This window comes from Dendrobates tinctorius, unplaced genomic scaffold (genome assembly GCF_039654945.1).
Source record: "Dendrobates tinctorius isolate UK_male_01 unplaced genomic scaffold, ASM3965494v1 ptg000058l, whole genome shotgun sequence".
NCBI classification, from domain to species: domain Eukaryota; kingdom Metazoa; phylum Chordata; class Amphibia; order Anura; family Dendrobatidae; genus Dendrobates; species Dendrobates tinctorius.
This window is the reverse complement of record NW_027361726.1, coordinates 1,434,252-1,456,043: the sequence shown is the minus strand read 5'-3', so window position 1 is coordinate 1,456,043 and position 21,792 is coordinate 1,434,252. Positions and strand designations below refer to the sequence as shown.

The following is a 21,792-nucleotide window of genomic DNA, read 5'->3' as shown; positions in this document are numbered from 1 at the left end:
TATTAGCACCATACAAATTGCTACCTAATAGTGCCATGCGGTGCTTACATAATAGCGTCATATAGTGCCACACAGTGAATGAGGAGAAAGTTTTTCAATATATATTGCTATTTTTTAGTGACCTGCTATAGTGAAATAATACGACCACATGCTCAATGGTGCCCATACCATAATGTGGTACAGTCATATGTAAAAGTTTGGGCACCCCTGTTAATGTTAACCTTTTTTCTTTATAACAATTTTGTTTTTTGCAACAGGTATTTCAGTTTCATATATCTAATAACTGATGGACTCAGTTATATTTCTGGATTCAAATGAGGTTTATTGTACTAATAGAAAATGTGCAATCTGCATTTAAACAAAATTTGACCGGTGCAAAAGTATGGGCACCCTTATCATTTTCTTGATTTGAACACTCCTAACTACTTTTTACTGACTTCCTGAAGCACTAAATTGGTTTTGCAACCTCATTGAGCTTTGAACTTCATAGCCAGGTGTATCAAATCATGAGAAAAGGTATTTAAGGTGGCCACTCGCAAGTAGTTCTCCTATTTGATTCTCCTATGAAGAGTGGCATCATGGGCTCCTCAAAACAACTCTCAAATGATCTGAAAACAAAGATTATTCAACATAGCTTTTCAGGGGAAGGATACAAAAAGTTGTCTCAGAGATTTAACCTGTCAGTTTCCACTGTGAGGAACATAGTAAGGAAATGGAAGAACACATGTACAGTTCTTGTTAAGCCCAGAAGTGGCAGGCGAAGAAAAATATCAGAAAGGCAGAGAAGAAGAATTGTGAGAACAGTCAAGGACAGTCCACAGACCACCTCCAAAGACCTGCAGCATCATCTTGCTGCAGATGGTGTCACTATGCATCGGTCAACAATACAGCGCACTTTGCACAAGGAGAAGCTGTATGGGAGAGTGATGCGAAAGAAGCCGTTTCTGCAAGCACGCCACAAACAGTCGCCTGAGGTATGCAAAAGCACATTTGGACAAGCCAGTTACATTTTGGAAGAAGGTCCTGTGGACTGATGAAACAAAGATTGAGTTGTTTGGTCATACAAAAAGGCGTTAAGCATGGAGGCTAAAAAACACAGCATCCCAAGAAAAACACTTGCTACCCACAGTAAAATTTGGTGGAGGTTCCATCATGCTTTGGGGCTGTGCGGCCAATGCCGGCACCGGGAATCTTGTTAAAGTTGAGGGTCGCATGGATTCAACTCAGTATCAGCAGATTCTTGACAATAATGTGCAAGAATCAGTGACGAAGTTGAAGTTACGCAGGGGATGGATATTTCAGCAAGACAATGATCCAAAACACCGCTCCAAATCTACTCAGGCATTCATGCAGAGGAACAATTACAATGTTCTGGAATGGCCATCCCAGTCTCCAGACCTGAATATCATTGAACATCTGTGGGATGATTTGAAGCGGGCTGTCCATGCTCGGCGACCATCAAACTTAACTGAACTGGAATTGTTTTGTAAACAGGAATGGTCACAAATACCTTCATCCAGGATCCAGGAACTCATTAATAGCTACAGGAAGCGACTAGAGGCTGTTATTTTTGCAAAAGGAGGATCTACGAAATATTAATGTCACTTTTATGTTGAGGTGCCCATACTTTTGCACCGGTCAAATTTTGTTACAATGCAGATTGCACATTTTCTGTTAGTACAATAAACCTCATTTGAATCCTGAAATATAACTGAGTCCATCAGTTATTAGATATATGAAACTGAAATAGCTGTTGCAAAAACCAAAATTGTTATAAAGAAAAAAGGTTAACATTAATAGGGGTGCCCAAACTTTTACATATGACTGTATACTACCTACATAATATGCTTGTTTGATTCCACGGTACAATACCAAATGGCGCACAGGTAGCAGTGTGCCAAACAGTATCCAGGTAATAGTGTGCCAAACGGTGCCCAGGTAACAGTGTGCCAAAAAGTGCCCAGGTAGCAGTGTGCCAAACAGTCCCCAGGTAAAGGTGTGCCAAACAGTGCCCTGGTAATAGTGTGCCACACAGGAAAGGTGTGGAGGGAGACAATATATTGCCATAATTCAGCCGAAATATTAGTGACCCGTTATATCTAAATAATAGCGCCACGTAGTGTTCACATAATATTATATTCAGTGCCTGCATTATAACACCATACTGTGCCCATAAAAAAAGTGCTATATCGTGCCGAAATAATAATGTAATGATGTTGCCGTCCGGTGAAAAAGTAATCGTGTCCTATACCGATGCCTGCTATATACGCCCTCACAATGCCATGATATGGCGTATTTTCCAGTAACACTGACATATTGGGAGGATCGCGTCAGGTTTCATGAATAAATAATGGAGAGAAATCATTTGTGTCGCTTATTGATTCACACAGGAGCAGCTTGATGGCGCTGAGCCTCATTAGCAGGCAGGAAAGTGACCACAAGACTCCTCCAGCCCCGAAACGTCTCTCCCCATTACACCATGTAATGCTCAGACGACGCATTAACAGTCTGCAAATAACTGACAAATAAGGGAGCAATGATTCTGTCCCGGAAAAGTCGGGCAGAACTTTCTAATGGGAGAGTTTTCTGATTTCATCAGGTTACATAAAGCAACATAAATGGAGAAAAGTAACTAAATATCCAACATTCCCAATCTGCTACATTTCCAAGAGGTGCAATGTGCACGTTTTATGCCGGGGCGAAACGGGTCTCTGGACCGAAAACATGCTATGTGGCGTAATGCGGGTCCAGCGACAGCAGGGCACCAAGTGTCCACCTGATTCAGACTTGTGCAACTTTCAGCTATAGCAGCGGCATGGGACACTTTTTGACAGCACGATCTGAGTTGTGGCCAAAATAGCTAAGAAGTCCCAATCTTATAGTGTTTGTCCACCAGTGGGGACATGTTTTATTCTTTTTCTTAAATGCATGTATTTGTGGTTAAAAATATTTTTTTCCAGTTTGATTTAATCAAAGATGTTCCATCGTGTTGCTTTGATGTGGACTGTAGTCGTAAATCAGCTAAGAGAAGCACTGGAAAGTCAAGATATAAGAGTAACTCGGCCATTGGATGTCAAAATGAGCTCACTGATGGATTCACAGTTCACTCATTCTGCAGCCAGTAATAACGCAGCACAGAGGCTACAGAAGGCAAACCATGCAAACTTTTTTGATGAGACCCAATTGCAAAAATACTTTTTAGCCAAACATACATGCATTTATGTTAGTAAAAAAAAAAAAACTTTAAAGAAGGAGGAATAAAATGAATTTTTGTAGATGTTGCAACATATCTCGCCAGAAGGCTGGGGCTACATGGTGACATTGGTCGCGAAAAGTGAAGGTCAACATAATGATTGGTTGTGTCGCAGCTTGCAATGTGACCAATGCATCGATCACTAGCTGCAAAAGTTTTGCTCCCATAGACTTCAATGCAAGTCTGTGATTTTCATAAAATGCTAAAATTGTAGTGTAGCAGCCAAATCCCCTATATAAAATGTTATATTGTTTAAAGAAAGTTTTAAAGTGGCGCTCCATGCCGCCCCTTATTCCCAGGCTGGGGCAGGGTATAGCCACTGCTCTGCCCGTATGTCTGGCCCGATGATGGCGCGCACACTGGGGCACTTCCCTATTGGTAACGGTTTAGGATGTGGGTTAAAATGTTGAGCATATGTGTCACATATATAAAGGGGGTGAAACATTTTGCAACACATTGAGTCTGGGTCAGATGCAGAGGATGGTCGGGATTGGAAGGCTTTTCTATGGGTCACAGAACTGACAATTCTCTTTAATCAAGTATTTCTGGCCAATCAGATAAATACAGAACACAAGTGGGATCCATATGTCATGTCTGTAACGGAGAATTTAAAGAGAATACCTTCATTTTTTCCATGGATGAAACAATTCTGGAAATTTTAATTTAGAACTTTGCATTGTGCCTCAGTTATCCCTCCAGGAAATGTATAAAAAAGTGAACAACTGTGAGCTTCTGTTTCACGGGCCCGAAGTGTGTCCCCACGCAGAATGATAGCGTCAGTGATGATTGGAAAGCATTGGTGAGTCCCTCTGACAAAGGGACTAGAAACAATTAATAGTCAACTTCTTCAGACATTTCCAGAAGGAATAACAGAGGAGTGAAAACTACAAAGTAAAGCTGCTCCAGGATGGTTTCATGCAGAAGAATGGCACGGTGCAATATGGGGCCGGATCACTACTTATTGGACATGGTGCATTTTTGGTGGTTATTCCTACATTACTATTGGGGGTAACGACAGAGGACCTTTAGACTTTGTTCCCACAATCAGTTTTTGGTGAGTTTTTGAAAAAATACAAGTAATGGGTGCAGAAAATCTGCAACATCAAAAGCTCCTCATGGGAACGTTGCCTAAGAGGAAGAAATCCCCAAGGGTCAGACGGATCTCCTAACTGGTTCTCTGCTCAGTCTCAGACATTAGGATTATTGAGACCTGATTATCGGATGCTGGATTAGAGGAATTTCGCTCTATGTGAAAGCGGTTCCCTTCCCCAGTGCTGCTCCCCTGCTCTGACTTGTTGCGTCTTACTCAGACTTGTACTTTGTCCATTGTAAATATTGACTTTCAAGACAAGTAAAAACAAAACAGTTTTAAGGCAAGATCCAACATCCAAGAAAAGAACAATGCAGCACTTGCCGGATTCGTTTAAAAAAAAAAACCACAGTCCTTTATTTAAAACCATAAATTGTATGGACAAGGTTTAAATTGGGCTAGGTACGTGCAGGCATACAGTGAAAAAATAGGACTACGGCCATTTCGCGTTGTACACGCTTCCACGGATCTAGCGAGTGCTGCATTGTTCGTTTCTTGGATGTTGGATTTCTTCTACATGTGTTTTCTTGCAAGCACCGAACCAACCGTTTCTAGACCTCCCAGGTGTCGTGGACTCAGAGGAAATTATCTCCACCAGTGAGTAGGCTTCCCTTGGTGCCGTTCTTTTTTCTTTCTTCACTAGTTTTAAGAAAAGTCTTATCCAGCATTTGTCACCTTTATATCCAGCGCATTTTGGTTCAATCAGTGATAGAAGTGCAGGACTGATATCACTTCACCAATCCTATACCGTAGATGGTGGCTGAGGAGTCCCTGCAGGCAATGGACGTAACAGAACATCTGTGTGCCGCACGTGAGCCGCATCAGGACCACACGGACGGCCACCGGGGAAGAAGCGCTACTATAAGCGCTGTTCCCCGGCGCCTGGTGCAGAATGCGGCTGTCATTCTTCTCTCCTGCTCTGCAGGCAACAGAAAGCAGGAGAGAAAGAATGAATGAAAACCTGACGTGGGGTCCCCCTCTGTTTGTGAACCAACCCGGCAAAAAGCTCAGCTGGAGGCTGCTATTCTCAGGCTGGTAAGGGGCCACTGATCTTGGCCCCCCACAGCCTAAAAAAAGCAGCCCCCAGCTGCCCAGAAAAGGCGCATCTATTAGATGCACCTATTCTTGAGCTTTGTCGGGTCCCACTTGCCCTGTAGAGGTGGCAAGTGGGGTAATAAGGGGTTAATGTCACCTTTCTATTGTTGATGCCATTGTTCTGTAAAAAAGGTTAAATTAATAAACCAAAAATATACTGTACCTGTCCGGCGCTCAGTCAAGTCCCACGGCGTAATCCATCTCAGGGGATAATCAGTTTACAGGCAGAGCGCTGCTAATGCGACTGCTCCGACTGTAATCTACTGTAGAATGAATGGAAGCAGAGCGCAGACTCAGTGATAAGCGGTGACGTCACCGCTATTTACTGAGCATGCGCCGGCTGCTTCCATTCATTCCCCAGTAGTTTACAGTCCGAGCGGTCGCATTAGCAGCGCTCCGGCTGTAAACTGATTAACCCCTGAGATGGATTACGCCGTGGGACTTGACTGAGCGCTGGACAGGTAATCTATATTTTTGGTTTATTATTTTAACCTTTTTTTACAGGAGATCAATGGCGTTGCAATGGAATTAGGAGTGTAACAAAGATTTAAACAATGTGTGTAGTGTATTCTTTCACTAAAAGACTTTGCTCTTATTGTGTGTGTGTGTGTGTGTGTGTGTGTGTTTATTTAACCCTTGAGTAACTCTAGGATTAGTAATGGAGAGGTGTCTTATTGACACCTCTCCATTACTAATCAGGGCTTAATGTCACCTTACAATAGAAAGGTGACATTAACCCCTTATTACCCCACTTGCCACCACTACAGGGCAAGTGGTAAGAACCTGACAAAGCTCCAGAATAGGCGCATCCAATAGATGCGCCTTTTCTGGGCAGCTGGGGGCTACTTATTTTAGGCTGTGGGGGGCCAAGATCAATGGCCCCTTACCAGCATGAAAATATCAGCACCCAGTTGTGAGTTTCGCCGGGTTGGTTACAAATATAAGGGGGACCCCACATCGGGTTTTATAAATTCTTCTCTCCTCCTCGCTGTCGCCAGCAGAGCAGGAGAGAAGAATGACAGCTGCGTTCAGCACCAGCCGCCGGGGAACAGCGCTTACAGTAGCGGTTCTTCCCCGGTGGCCATCCGTGAGCACGGAGGACAGTGTGAACTGTTCTCCGTGTGCGCGTGTTCAGCACTTTTGTGGACCGTGCGCTCCCGCGAACACTGACATGTCTCTGTGTTTTTCACATGGACCGTGTGTCCGTGAAAACATGCTGACATGTGCAGAGACACATTCATTTTAATGTGTCTAGGTGAGTCAGTGTCTCCGATACGTATGGAAACCGTCACTACACGTTCCGGAGCCACTGACGTGTGAAACTGGCCTTACTGTGTGTGATGTCAAGTGTATATTATCCCTGTACTGTGACATCACTGTGTATATTATCCCTGTACTGTGACATCGCTGTGTGCATTATCTCAGACTATGACATCACTATGTGCATTATCCCTGTACTATGACATTACTGTAAAAAAAAAAAAAAAAAAACCAACAAGAGAGTGTCCGAATTTGGGTCAATAAAGAAGTATTAGATTATAATCTGAATACAGAAATTCCGGATAATAATAAAAGAAACAATATCCTTAAAAAGTATACCTTTATTTAAATGGGGTAACAATAGTATACAACCGTGTCCTCCGTGTAAAATAAATAATTTAGAATAAAAAATAAAAAATAGACATAGCAGACTGGCAAGTCATTAATCTCAAAAATACATATATATATACATATATATAAGAAATAATCACAATATATACAAAATCTTTCTCATATAGATACGTAGGGATAAAAATAGTGATAAACACCCCGAGAAAAAGCTTTTTTTGGATGTGAACAAAATGTAAATTTCCAAACATTCAAAAAATTATCATCTTAATATAAAGTGCCAAGTGCCAAAGAAAAAACATTATAACTATTGCAAAATATATAGAATATATAGTGCTTTCCCAATAGCAACAATATGTGACTTTAAACAAAGTGCCAGGTGCAATATAACCAAACAAGGGTATAATCATTCAAAGTGCCAAAGTGCATATAACTGGGATGGATAATGAGAGAAAATGAGAAAGATATGTACCTGGAGCACAGCCTGCCGGTCACAGACGAAGGATTAATTCCGAAACGCGCGTCGGGGCTGTGTTTCTCTGTGACCGGCAGGCTGTGCTCCAGGTACATATCTTTCTCATTTTCTCTCATTATCCATCCCAGTTATATGCACTTTGGCACTTTGAATGATTATACCCTTGTTTGGTTATATTGCACCTGGCACTTTGTTTAAAGTCACATATTGTTGCTATTGGGAAAGCACTATACAGTGCCTACAAGTAGTATTCAACCCCCTGCAGATTTAGCAGGTTTGATAAGATGCAAATAAGTTAGAGCCTTCAAACTTCACACAAGAGCAGGATTTATTAACAGATGCATAAATCTTACAAACCAAAAAGTTATGTTGCTCAGTTAAATTTTAATAAATTTTAAACATACAAGTGTGGGTCAATTATTATTCAACCCCCAGGTTTAATATTTTGTGGAATAACCCTTGTTTGCAATTACAGCTAATAATCGTCTTTTATAAGACCTGATCAGGCCGGCACAGGTCTCTGGAGTTATCTTGGCCCACTCCTCCATGCAGATCTTCTCCAAGTTATCTAGGTTCTTTGGGTGTCTCATGTGGACTTTAATCTTGAGCTCCTTCCACAAGTTTTCAATTGGGTTAAGGTCAGGAGACTGACTAGGCCACTCCAACACCTTGATTTTTTGCCTCTTGAACCAGGCCTTGGTTTTCTTGGCTGTGTGCTTTGGGTCGTTGTCTTGTTGAAAGATGAAATGACGACCCATCTTAAGATCCTTGATGGAGGAGCGGAGGTTCTTGGCCAAAATCTCCAGGTAGGCCGTGCTATCCATCTTCCCATGGATGCGGACCAGATGGCCAGGCCCCTTGGCTGAGAAACAGCCCCACAGCATGATGCTGCCACCACCATGCTTGACTGTAGGGATGGTATTCTTGGGGTCGTATGCAGTGCCATCCAGTCTCCAAACGTCATGTGTGTGGTTGGCACCAAAGATCTCGATCTTGGTCTCATCAGACCAGAGAACCTTGAACCAGTCTGTCTCAGAGTCCTCCAAGTGATAATGAGCAAACTGTAGACGAGCCTTGACATGACGCTTTGAAAGTAAAGGTACCTTACGGGCTCATCTGGAATGGAGACCATTGCGGTGGAGTACGTTACTTATGGTATTGACTGAAACCAATGTCCCCACTGCCATGAGATCTTCCCAGAGCTCCTTCCTTGTTGTCCTTGGGTTAGCCTTGACTCTTCGGACAAGCCTGGCCTGGGCACGGGAGGAAACTTTCAAAGGCTGTCCAGGCCGTGGAAGGCTAACAGTAGTTCCATAAGCCTTCCACTTCCGGATGATGCTCCCAACAGTGGAGACAGGTAGGCCCAACTCCTTGGAAAGGGTTTTGTACCCCTTGCCAGCCTTGTGACCCTCCACGATCTTGTCTCTGATGGCCTTGGAATGCTCCTTTGTCTTTCCCATGTTGACCATGTATGAGTGCTGTTCACAAGTTTGGGGAGGGTCTTAAATAGTCAGAAAAGGCTGGAAAAAGAGATAATTAATCCAAACTTGTGAAGCTCATTGTTCTTTGTGCCTGAAATACTTCTTAATACTTTAGGAGAACCAAACAGAATTCTGGTGGTTTGAGGGGTTGAATAATAAATGACCCTCTGAATAAACTTTTCACAATTTAAAAAAAAATTAAACAAAGAAATAACATTCTTTTTTGCTGAAGTGCATTTCACACTTCCAGGCCGATCTACAGTCCAAATGTCACAATGCCAAGTTAATTCCGAATGTGTAAACCTGCTAAATCTGCAGGGGGTTGAATACTACTTGTAGGCACTGTATATTCTATATATTTTGCAATAGTTATAATGTTTTTTCTTTGGCACTTTATATTAAGATGATAATTTTTTGAATGTTTGGAAATTTACATTTTGTTCACATCCAAAGAAAGCTTTTTCTCGGGGTGTTTATCACTATTTTTATCCCTACGTATCTATATGAGAAAGATTTTGTATATATTGTGATTATTTCTTATATATATGTATATATATATGTATTTTTGAGATTAATGACTTGCCAGCCTGCTATGTCTATTTTTTATTTTTTATTCTAAATTATTTATTTTACACGGAGGACACGGTTGTATACTATTGTTACCCCATTTAAATAAAGGTATACTTTTTAAGGATATTGTTTCTTTTATTATTATCCGGAATTTCTGTATTCAGATTATAATATAATACTTCTTTATTGACCCAAATTCGAACACTCTCTTGTTGGTTTTTCTTAATATTTCGAATGGTCTACCATTCTTTTAGCTTCTATATACAGTAGAATTATTATTATTATATATAAATATTTGGCTGATTTATTCAAATATCTGCTAAATTCAGGTTATATTGGTGTTATGACATTACTGTGTTAATTATCCCTGTACTGTGATATCACTCTGTGCATTATCCCTGTACTGTGACATCTCTGTGTGCATTATCCCTGTACTATGACATTACTGTGTTAATTATCCCTGTACTGTGATATCACTCTGTGCATTATCCCTGTACTATGACATCTCTGTGTGCATTATCCCTGTACTGTGACATCGCTGTGTGCATTATCCCTGTACTGTATTGTGACATCATGGTGTGTATTCTCTGTGCATGTGAAATCACTGTCACTGTGTGCATTATCCCTCTACTGTGATATCACTGTGTGTATTATCCGTGTAATGTGACATCAGTATGTACATTATCCCTGTACTGTGACATCAGTGTGTTCATTCTTTCTGTACTGTGACATCACAGTGTGCCTTATCCCTGTACTGTGATATCACTCTGTGCATTATCCCTGTACTGTGACATCTCTGTGTGCATTATCCCTGTACTGTGACATCGCTGTGTGCATTATCCCTGTACTGTATTGTGACATCACTGTGTGTATTCTCTGTGCATGTGAAATCACTGTGTGCATTATCCCTCTACTGTGATATCACTGTGTGTATTATCCGTGTAATGTGACATCAGTATGTACATTATCCCTGTACTGTGACATCAGTGTGTTCATTCTTTCTGTACTGTGACATCACTGTGTGCATTATCCCTGTACTGTGATATCACTGTGTGCATTATTTCTATACTGTGGCTTGCTGTGCTGTGAGAGCTATCTATATCAGGATCACTCCCAGTGATTGACTGCAGTCGTCAGGTGCACTGTATTTGTGGCTGCTGCCGGCGGTAAGTAATTGCTCGGAGCAGGGTACGATAACTACGGCTGATTATTTTTACATTTGGAAATCAAAAGGACTGAAAAACAAATGTAATATTGAAAACCCCTTAAACATGAAATCCTCGCTCTGTGCGCTGCTCCGAGTGATCGGGGAAATATGTTTGTTTTATGTGTCACATTTCCATCTTTCCAAGCTCTGGAATCATTCACTGAAATATCAGCTTTTTTCAGACAGGACTAGCGACTCTTGTGAATCACCGATGACAAAGCAACGACCCTTCCCTCCGCCCTGACACCTCTGGCACTGGCTCACAGCATCTTCATGTAATGTAAGGGTCTGCCAGCTATAGGCAGTAATTACCCCGCAGCCCCTCATTACTGACCTCCCTAATGGTAAATCATGTTAGTTTATGAACATGTGATGTTGTTTTACCCTTTGTATGTCTTAACAAAGCAACTTAAACTCATTCCGAACCCCTTATCCTTCCTTTCCCTTGTCATATGTACAGTATGTATAAATGTAACATCTACACTTAAATGTTATTGCAAAACATTACTGTTACTTTTAAAATTTTAATAAAGTTATTTGGAAAATGAACATGTGATGTCTGACGGTATTCTCATCTCACTTCTATGTTTGATGGATCAGTACTGAAAATATATAAAGTGTAATTAGCATTTGAACACCAGTTTATATATAGATGTAATCTAGTGTAAAATGTGAGTCACTGTGTACATACACTACATTACTGATCCTGAGTTACATCCTGTAGATCTTTTATTATAAAAATGAAAAACATAATTATAATAACAGAAACATATCAGGAATATCAGCCAGAAAATAATCCGTATACTGAACTCTGGTCCAGCCCCTCATTCTCTCCTCTCACACATATAATATATATATATAGAGAATAATAATATTAAGTACTTACACCTTCTGGTCCGGTCACCAACAAACTAATAAAATAAAGAATAGCAAACAAAAACTATATAGTTTTTTTTTTTTTTAAATAAAATAACCACAAAATATACAAATATATACAAGACTAAACTAAACACCCCACACTCAAGCCCACCATTCCCAACCCCCACACTGACCTGAGAGCTGGTCCTGCGTCTCATGCCTCAGTCCATGTCCAACGTCCATAGGCCAGATCAGGCAGTGCCAGTGTTTCCCCAAACACCCCAGTGTCCCATAGTCCCACAAGATAAACCCACCTCCGCCCTTTTCCCACCAGCCAACCTAACACCTACACTCAAATCTATATCCCTATATACAATATATACAGAAATAAACACTACAACTCCCACAAATCACAAGTTCGGCGCCTGCAGCCCTACATCACTGTAGACCGATCACAAAACAAAAATTCTACAGTGTCAGCAGCAGCCCACCACCAGGAAAGGAGATGACCAGACTAGGGCACACTAAAAGAAAAGCCCCTCCAGAGGAGAGCGGCCCTACGTGTGCCCAGTCTCTCATACTCCAGAGAGCACACCTTCACCAGGTCACCGAGTATGGTCCTAAACACATCGTCCACTGGGAGGATTTTCCGTTGCGTCGATACTAAGCACCGTGCGTTCCATGTGTGATACCTAACCACTGCGCTAACTAGAAATAATGTGCAGCGGTCCCGGCCACCAAGGTCTCTGAAAGCTCCATAGGCCCACTCTGCATAGGAGAGACCGGCCAGCCGAGACCAGCCAATGTCATCCGCTCAATGCCGACTTTTATTCCCCATTGACTTGCATTGGGGTCGGGTTTAGGACGAAATTCCGACTTTTTTTTGCCCTAGTCGGACCAGTTTCATCTGAAACAAATTTTGTTTCATGAAACCCGATCCGACCAAAGTCGCTCAACTCTATCAATAACCCGTCGGCATTCCACCGATGCAGTAAAAAGGACCGCCACTCCGCTATACGGCTCGGCCGCAAGAGACCAATAGGAGGGCCCGAGTCTCCACCCCCTTTTGGCTTTGAACACGTCTGCCATGTTTGGCAGTCTGGTCTCTTGCAAAAAGAAAATGTCAGTTTCAACACGGCTGAGAAAATCAAAGGCCGCAAATCTGGCTGTATTTGACTTTATGCTGGCGTCATTAATAGACTCCAGCGTCAACGGAGTGGGTACCGCCATCATTGGTGATTGGGTTAGATGGCTTTCTTCTTCCCACTCCCCATATCCTCTGCCTCAGAGGAGGAATCCTTCCCCCTCTATAATGACACAGAGGTGTCCATTCCCACGTGATTTTTTTTTTTTGTCGTCCTCGTCTCCGGGCCAGTCTCTCCCTCCAGGGACCTTACATTCCCAGAAGGAGACGTGGCAGCCCCTGTAAGCTCTGCCGAAGCCGGAACCTCACCCACAGCTTCCTCCTCAGAGGAAGAGATGTTCTCAAGGGCTTGGAACCGGTTAGAAAGACCAATCAGAGGGGAGTCAGTTTTTCCTTCCTTAGGTACCTTGGTCAGAGTGGGAGATGTTTTATCTCCCTTCTTTTTGGTGCTGAGCTTACACTTGTCCTCTAGCCACTGCCTATTATCCTCATCCATGCTTTCATAATGGGAGGATTCGGAGGCAGTGGCAGTTTCCTCCATGTGGATCCTCCTGACTTCCTCATCCAACTCATCATCTCTCGGGGCCTTAGCAGCAAGACTAGCATCCAGGACAGGGGTCACCGCAGTAGCCCGGGGCTTGCCCAGCTCCCTCTCCTGTCTGCGCTTGTCTAGACGCCTCAGCTGGGCAGGCGTCTTTTTGTTGCTTTTTCTCCTTGGCCCCTCAGCTCCCTCACCCCTGCTAGTCCCTTCCCCAGCAGAATCAGCCTCACGGCTTTCTCCCAACGGGGTCACGACTGCATTAGCGAAGGAGCGAGGACAACGGCTGAATGGGTGACCTAATCTCCACACAAGATGCAGCAAGATGGCCGATATCCCCACACAATGCACATTTCTGCACAGTGCAGTTTGCACTGAAGTGTGTGGGGTCACCGCACTTGTGACAGAGCTTCGGGTGCCCCTGGTAGAAGACCTGGATACTATCCCTACCCAGGAAGGCAGATGATGGAATGTGGGCAACCGTATTACCTGAACGCTTAAGTTTTACCATAAACGTCCAGGCCCCTGACCAGATACCATACTCATCGCGGTTTTTCTTTGGCATTTCCACCACTTCTCCATATCTGCCAAGCCACATCATGATGTCATAACAAGAAAGCGACTTGTTACAAGTCATCACGGTCACTTTCTTGACTTGATTTTGGCGAGACACCGCCTGGATGGCAAAGTCTTGCCAGCCGGGCTCATTTTTTGCCAACTCATAATTCGACCAGAAGAGCTCAAGCCCCTCTGGCCGAACAAAGCTGACATCAAACTCAGGCACGGAATAGGGATGTATCAAGGCATAGATGTCAATAGCCTTGAAGACCATCTTCAGCAGGCGCTCCACAACCTTCAACCTTAGACCTTGGAGGACACGCATCACTGCCCCTCCACTGAAGACGGACCACATTCCTACGCAAACTACCTGGCCCGGCTGTCGGAAGGGACCACACTGTGTTTCCCCCATTTTGTACTCGGAAGGCCCCAAGGCCATGCCTCTCTATCCAGAAGGATAGATCAACCTCTCGACCCTCTACCGTTAGTGATCTCTCCCCCTTCTTTAGAGCCTCCAGGAGACGCCACTGCAACATGCCATCCCCAGAGCCCGGAGACGAGGAGGACGCCCTATTTCCCCCGGAGGTGACAGCGGCATAACTACTAAAGGGTACTGCCACCACCGAGGGGGCAACCGGACCAGTGACCACATCAACACCAACAGTATCACTATTACCCACGTCCATAACACCCTCACTCTCCACCAAACCAGCAACCACACTACTAGACAAAGAAATTTCCTCATCCACACCTCCCACCACATTCTCTCCTGCTGGACCAGTGACAACAGGGGGGGACTTTTTGACCTCCGCATCATCAGGCACAAGGGGCTCAGTCTCCTCCACAGAACTGGCGGAGACCTCACCCCTGGATTTACGGGTGCCCTCCGCATCATCAGTTTGTAATTTCCGTTGCTTCACTAGGCGCCGCTGATCTTTTGCCACTGTGAGGCGCCGCTGATCCTTCATATCAAGATCTTGCTGACCAGCGGCGCCAACGCAGAACAGAATCTTGGGAGGATCGGAACGCCCAGCCCCGACAGCCCCCTCACACTGCAGCAGCTTCTCAACTAAGTGATCAGCGGCAACAGCATTCAGGGGCGCAAGGCTACCGGAGCTGCCCCCGACACTGGGCTGCTCCCCCCTCCCACTGAGGAGCGCACCACAGTATCGTGGCCTAATCGCATACCTGCCGCCGGGCTGCCCTCACTGTCCAGCCTCTCGGCTGATGCACCTGCTGCTACGTCCCCACTACAAGCAGAGACGGAGCTCTATGCCTCACTACCGTGCTCTGTACTCTCCCCGCGCCTTTGCACCGGATCCACAGCAGAACCCGGGCTGGGCTGGGCAACATGGCTTATGCAGCGAGCTGACCCTGCAGCTGACTCAGGGGGTACAGGGAGGGGGGCATATACATATCTTACCGCTTCCTGAAGCTTCGGCTTGTTCTTCTTTGCCTTAGTCTTCTGGCCCCCAAGGTGCCTCCTCTGGTAAATCATCACCAAGATGGAAGTTCTGAAGGCACACTGGGGACTCCAGGAGCTTGATCTCCGCCATTAGCGCCACTCCCTGGCCGGTGTTGTCACTGTCCTCCCCAGAGCCAGCAGAACTGCGACCAGATGCCAATGTCGCCTGTCCAGCAGGGAGCTCGCCGCACGTGGCCTGCGGGTGACTTTGCAGGCTGCCAGGTGTGGCTTTCTGCTGTCATCATCCTCCTCATCGTCATCATCATCATCCACCTGGCTCTCAGGCAGCAGCCCCATCTGCCTTTGCTCTCTGTTATCAGCCATTTCTCTAAATCTGTCCTCATTCATCAGTTTTTCTTTAAATGGTCCACTTTTTTCTCTTAGGAATGCTTTCCTCACCTCCACCTCATTAATATCCAGCTTCAGTTGCTTTACCTCAGCCTGGAGTTGGGTCTTCCTGGGTCTGGAGGAACCTGCAGCTTTGGCGCTTGTGCAGCGCAGCTCCTCCCGGAGCCTCCTGATGGTCTTACTTACCTCTTCATACTTACGAAGGTGGCTCATGACCCAGGAGGCATAGGTGGACACAGACTCCTTTGGTTTCTGCAGCCCACAACCTTCCTCCGTGAGGTCTGCCCTACCTCTGTGCAGAGGCGTATCTAGGCTTTCTGGCACCCGGGGTAAGAATTTGGTTTGGCACCCCCCCCCCCCCCCCCAAGTACATATGCGACTTGCACACTTAGCCATGCACCCACAAGCTGCTCTCCCTAATGCTCTCAATGTTCAGTAAAAAACTGAAAGCAGGATGAGAAGTTCATTGTCACAAGACCATAACTATGAAAATCGCATATGAGTGAAGTGTCTATGTGATGACACTGGAACCTGCAGAGCTGAATCCTGACATTGCAGCTTCTGAAGTCTCACAACTAATGCACTGCACACATTTAGGTTTCTCCCTTGCCAATGTACAGTCATGTCAGCACAAGTATGTGATTTATATACTTCTGGCCACATTCCGACTAGACGTGCCCGGCCTCGCTCTGTTCATTTTCATTGAGTGAGGCCACACATGTCTTGTCAGCATGTGACTGTATGTATGTAAATTACCGGCATGATAGAATTCTAACAGCGTTCAGTGAGCACTGTGAGAATTCAGAAGTTTGCAGTCACATAGAATGACTGCAGACTCCGCACAAACCTGGACAACCCCTATAATGTTCCTAACAAATAAAAACATGAGAATTAGTCAGTATGACAAATAATGCAGGAGAGGGAGGACTGGGAGTTTGCATCGCATCCAAATGAAAACCACTTTGGGCTGAGTTCATTGATCCACAGGTGGGTGCATGAATACGCTGGTGAGCACAGCAGATGTCCACAAGAAGAAGAAAGTTCGTTCAGCACACCGGCATAAATGAAAAAAACTTTATTAGGCTAATATGCCATATTAAAATGCAAAAAACACCTGACGCGTTTCCGGTGCACAAAGGCACCCTTAGTCATAGGTAAATAAAAACAATATGCATAGAAAAATATATACAGGTTACAGACCAATCACAAAGCTTGCAATTAATTACAAAAAGTGGCAACACATGAAAGGAAAAGTGAGCGGTACCTTGCAATGATACAGCTCACTCCAGGATTGAAGTTCCCAAGGAAAAAAAAAAAAAAAAAAAAAAAAAAAAAAGGTACAATAATATAAATGGATATATCTAAAAGTAATTAAATAACTCCAAAATGATCTTCCAATGGAAAATGGATTTTCTGCGCAGAAATAAATGATTCCATGCGAAAGGTGTGAATGAGTGCCCACGGACAATATATAGCGTTAGTCAGAATCAAAAGGAATTTCTTACACCTCAAAAATAATTTATAGATGCGCAGGAATGAGTGGTTCCATGCAAAAGGTGTGAATAGGTATCTACAAACAATATATGGAATTAATAACAATCAAATGGAGTTTTTTGCACGTGTAATAAAATATTTCATGCAAAGAGTATGAATGAGTGCTTGCGAACAATATAAAGAATTAGTCAACAGAAAAAAAAAAAAAAAGTTTTTTTTGGACTTGAAAAATGAGTTATAGATACGCAGGAATAAAAAGTTCCATGCAAGATGTGTGAATGAGTGCCTACAAACAATATATAAACTTGGTGACAATCAAATGGAATTTTTAGCACATAAAAAATAAGTTATAAACACATAGCAATCAATGGTGGAACTATTGCAGAATGCTTGATAAACATATGAATAAAATAGGTGCTATGAGATAAATTCTATGCTTTCCTAGTATAACAAAAAAAAAAAAATACGCAAAATAAACTAAATACTGATCACTGTAAAATTATTTTTGACAGAAAAAACTAATAAGTACATAAATTTCATTAATAAATATAGAACAAATCGTTCCTGAAATTCATACCGTTTGGAGATTTAGTGTCTAATTTTAATATCCAAAAAGCTTCACGTATATTTAATAGCTTGTGTCTATCACCACCTCGTGCAGGAGTTTTAACCCTTTCTAGACCATGGAAGGCAAATGAATCCATATTGCTATGATGAGCATGAACTAAGTGTTTTACCGCTCCTGAATAGGAAGCGTTTCTTTGTTCTATATTTCTGATATGTTCAGCTATTCTTTTTTTTAGTTTGCGTATAGTACAGCCGATATACTGAATCTTACACTCTGTGCAACAAATGCAATAAACGACAAACTGACTGTCACAATTGATAAAAGATGTAATTTGTTGAGAAAAACCTTGGTATGAAAAAATAAATTTAGATTTGTCTATTGCATGTGTGCAGACATTGCACCTGGAACCAGCACATTTGTAAAATCCAGTGGGAGTAATCCAAGTACGAATTTTTTCTGGTGATTTTAAAAGACTGGGAGAAAGATAATTTGCCAAACTGGTTCCCCTTCGGGCAACATAACGGCAGCCAGATTGTATGATTTGTCTTAATTTAGTGTCTTGGTTTGTGACGGGCAGATATTTTTTCACAATTTCTTTAATTTGATTGAATTGGGGGCTGAATGGCGTTGAAAAAATCACCATATGATCAGCACAAGCTGAGGATTTTTCCTTTAAACTGGTAAATCTTGGTTTGTTCATCACTTTGTGGAATGCATTGCTGACAATTTGATTATTGTAACCTCGATCAAAAAGACGTTTTTTTATGACTTTACTTTCTTGTAAAAACAAGGCATTGTCTGAACATAAACGTTTAGCCCTATTGAATTCCCCATAAGGGATGGACTGGATGGTATGTTGGGGATGACATGAAGAAGAAAGTAAAAGTGAATTACCTGCAGTTTCCTTTCTATAAATGGTAGTGTGAACTTTGCCATTGATAGAATCACCTGTGAGCAATAAATCCAAAAAGGAAACTTGATTCCCTGTGCCACTGATAGTGAATATTAAATTTAGATTGTTAGAATTGAGACAAGAATGAAAAAGGGACAAGTCTGTGGAATTACCCTTCCAAACGAACATCAGATCGTCCACATATCTACCAAACCAAAAAATGTCATTGAAGAATGGGTTGAGATCATAAAAAAGAAATTGCTCTTCCCACCAAGCCATATATAATATGGCTAAAGAAGGTGAGAAATTTAACCCCATAGGGGCACCCAAAATTTGAAGAAAAAATGATTTATTAAACATAAAATAATTGTGACTCAGTAGATATGCGGAAGATCTGATAATAAAAGAATTTAGTTCACCCGAATAATTGCTATAATTATCCATATGGTGCGATAAAGCCTGTAGAGCAAGAGAATGAGGAATCGAGGAGTACAAGTTGGTTACATCACAAGTGAAAAAGCTGAAATTTTTCTGCCAGATAAAATTATCAAACGCATGAATCACAGATTCAGAATTTTTCAAATACCCTGGAATGCGAAGGGTTAAAGGTTGCAAAAATTTATCTACCCAAACACTTAAATTTTCATTTAGTGAACCAATACTAGAAATGATAGGACGGAGTGGAGGAGGAAATTGATTTTTGTGGATTTTGGGTAACCCATGGAAAATAGGAATTACTGGATGGTCAGGTAACAACCATTTAGCTGTTTTTGAACAAAATATGTTCATTTTTAGACCATCCTGTACCAAGTTGGTTAATTCACACTTGAAAGTGGAAGAAGGATCACGGCTCAATGTGGAATATGTGCAGATGTCATTTAACACACTGAGAACAGAACTGATATATAAATCAGTGTCTAAAATGACTGTGCAGCCGCCTTTATCAGATTGTTTGATTAATAAATTTGGGTTATTCTGCAAATCCTTGATGGCTTGAGATTGAGTGATGCTCAAATTATGAAAAAAATCAGTGGATTTAATGCTCTTGTCTAATTCTCGTAAATCTCTCTCCACCAAGGACTGAAAAAGGTCCAAGCTGGGTACTCTCGATTGCAATGGATAGTATGAAGAATTGTGTGGCACAACATGAACATCTCTGTCATGTATGAGATCTGGATTATCGCGTGGATCCTGTAAGGAAGAAAGAGTGGTTAATGCAAATTGCTCTCTGAAGGAAAGCAAAGCAAATAATTCATCTTGAAAATTAACAGGATCAGAGTTGTCAATCATGTTGTCACTGGAATCATTCTGGAAAAAATGTCTTTTCACTGTAAGGAGTCTGGTAAACTTGTTCACGTCTTTGATTGTCTGGAAAAGGTCAAATTTTTTACTGGGAACAAAGTTCAATCCTTTCTGCAAGATATCAATTTGTGCTGGGGTCAAAAAGAACGGAGTCAGGACTACAACGTTGGAAACAGGACTTAGAACATGGTTCTCTTAATCAGAAGAAGAAAACCATACCGACTTATTACGGCTATAGTCAGAGGCTTTTACTTGGAGCAAAGATTTTAAATCCAGCACTCCGAAAAGATCCATTTTTAAATCCAATGCCTCTGACTATAGCCGTAATAAGTCGGTATAGTTTTCTTCTTCTGATTATAACACGTCTGATCCAGACATTGATAATTCCACCCGCATTGCGCAACACCAGCCAACAGACTCCCGCAATCCGTCTGGTGCCATGACAAAAAACGGAGATGCAGGAGAGGTGGCAGGAGGAAGAGAAAAACGCACATGGAAGCGTTATCCAACGCGCAACAAGAGAACCATGTTCTAAGTCCTGTTTCCAACGTTGTAGTCCTGACTCCGTTCATTTTGACCCCAGCACAAATTGATATCTTGCAGAAAGGATTGAACTTTGTTCCCAGTAAAAAATTTGACCTTTTCCAGACAATCAAAGACGTGTACAAGTTTCCCAGACTCCTTACAGTGAAAAGACATTTTTTCCAGAATGATTCCAGTGACAACATGATTGACAACTCTGATCCTGTTAATTTTCAAGATGAATTATTTGCTTCGCTTTCCTTCAGAGAGCAATTTGCATTAACCACTCTTTCTTCCTTACAGGATCCACGCGATAATCCAGATCTCATACATGACAGAGATGTTCATGTTGTGCCACACAATTCTTCATACTATCCATTGCAATCGAGAGTACCCAGCTTGGACCTTTTTCAGTCCATGGTGGAGAGAGATTTACGAGAATTAGACAAGAGCATTAAATACACTGATTTTTTTCATAATTTGAGCATCACTCAATCTCAAGCCATCAAGGATTTGCAGAATAACCCAAATTTATTAATCAAACAATCTGATAAAGGCGGCTGCACAGTCATTTTAGACACTGATTTATATATCAGTTCTGTTCTCAGTGTGTTAAATGACATCTGCACATATTCCACATTGAGCCGTGATCCTTCTTCCACTTTCAAGTGTGAATTAACCAACTTGGTACAGGATGGTCTAAAAATGAACATATTTTGTTCAAAAACAGCTAAATGGTTGTTACCTGACCATCCAGTAATTCCTATTTTCCATGGGTTACCCAAAATCCACAAAAATCAATTTCCTCCTCCACTCCGTCCTATCATTTCTAGTATTGGTTCACTAAATAAAAATTTAAGTGTTTGGGTAGATAAATTTTTGCAACCTTTAACCCTTCGCATTCCAGGGTATTTGAAAAATTCTGAATCTGTGATTCATGCGTTTGATAATTTTATCTGGCAGAAAAATTTCAGCTTTTTCACTTGTGATGTAACCAACTTGTACTCCTCGATTCCTCATTCTCTTGCTCTACAGGCTTTATCGCACCATATGGATAATTATAGCAATTATTCGGGTGAACTAAATTCTTTTATTATCAGATCTTCCGCATATCTACTGAGTCACAATTATTTTATGTTTAATAAATCATTTTTTCTTCAAATTTTGGGTGCCCCTATGGGGTTAAATTTCTCACCTTCTTTAGCTATATTATATATGGCTTAGTGGGAAGAGCAATTTCTTTTTTATGATCTCAACCCATTCTTCAATGACATTTTTTGGTTTGGTAGATATGTGGACGATCTGATGTTCGTTTGGAAGGGTA

General features: G+C 42.3%; 1 protein-coding gene across 2 annotated transcripts in view; it reads right to left on the bottom strand.

Annotated features, from left to right (window-relative positions):
* PTGER2 (prostaglandin E receptor 2) overlaps window positions 1-21,792 on the bottom strand; it is a 102,878-nt gene that overhangs the window by 2,989 nt on the left and 78,097 nt on the right. The gene's annotated exons all lie outside the window — the stretch shown is intronic.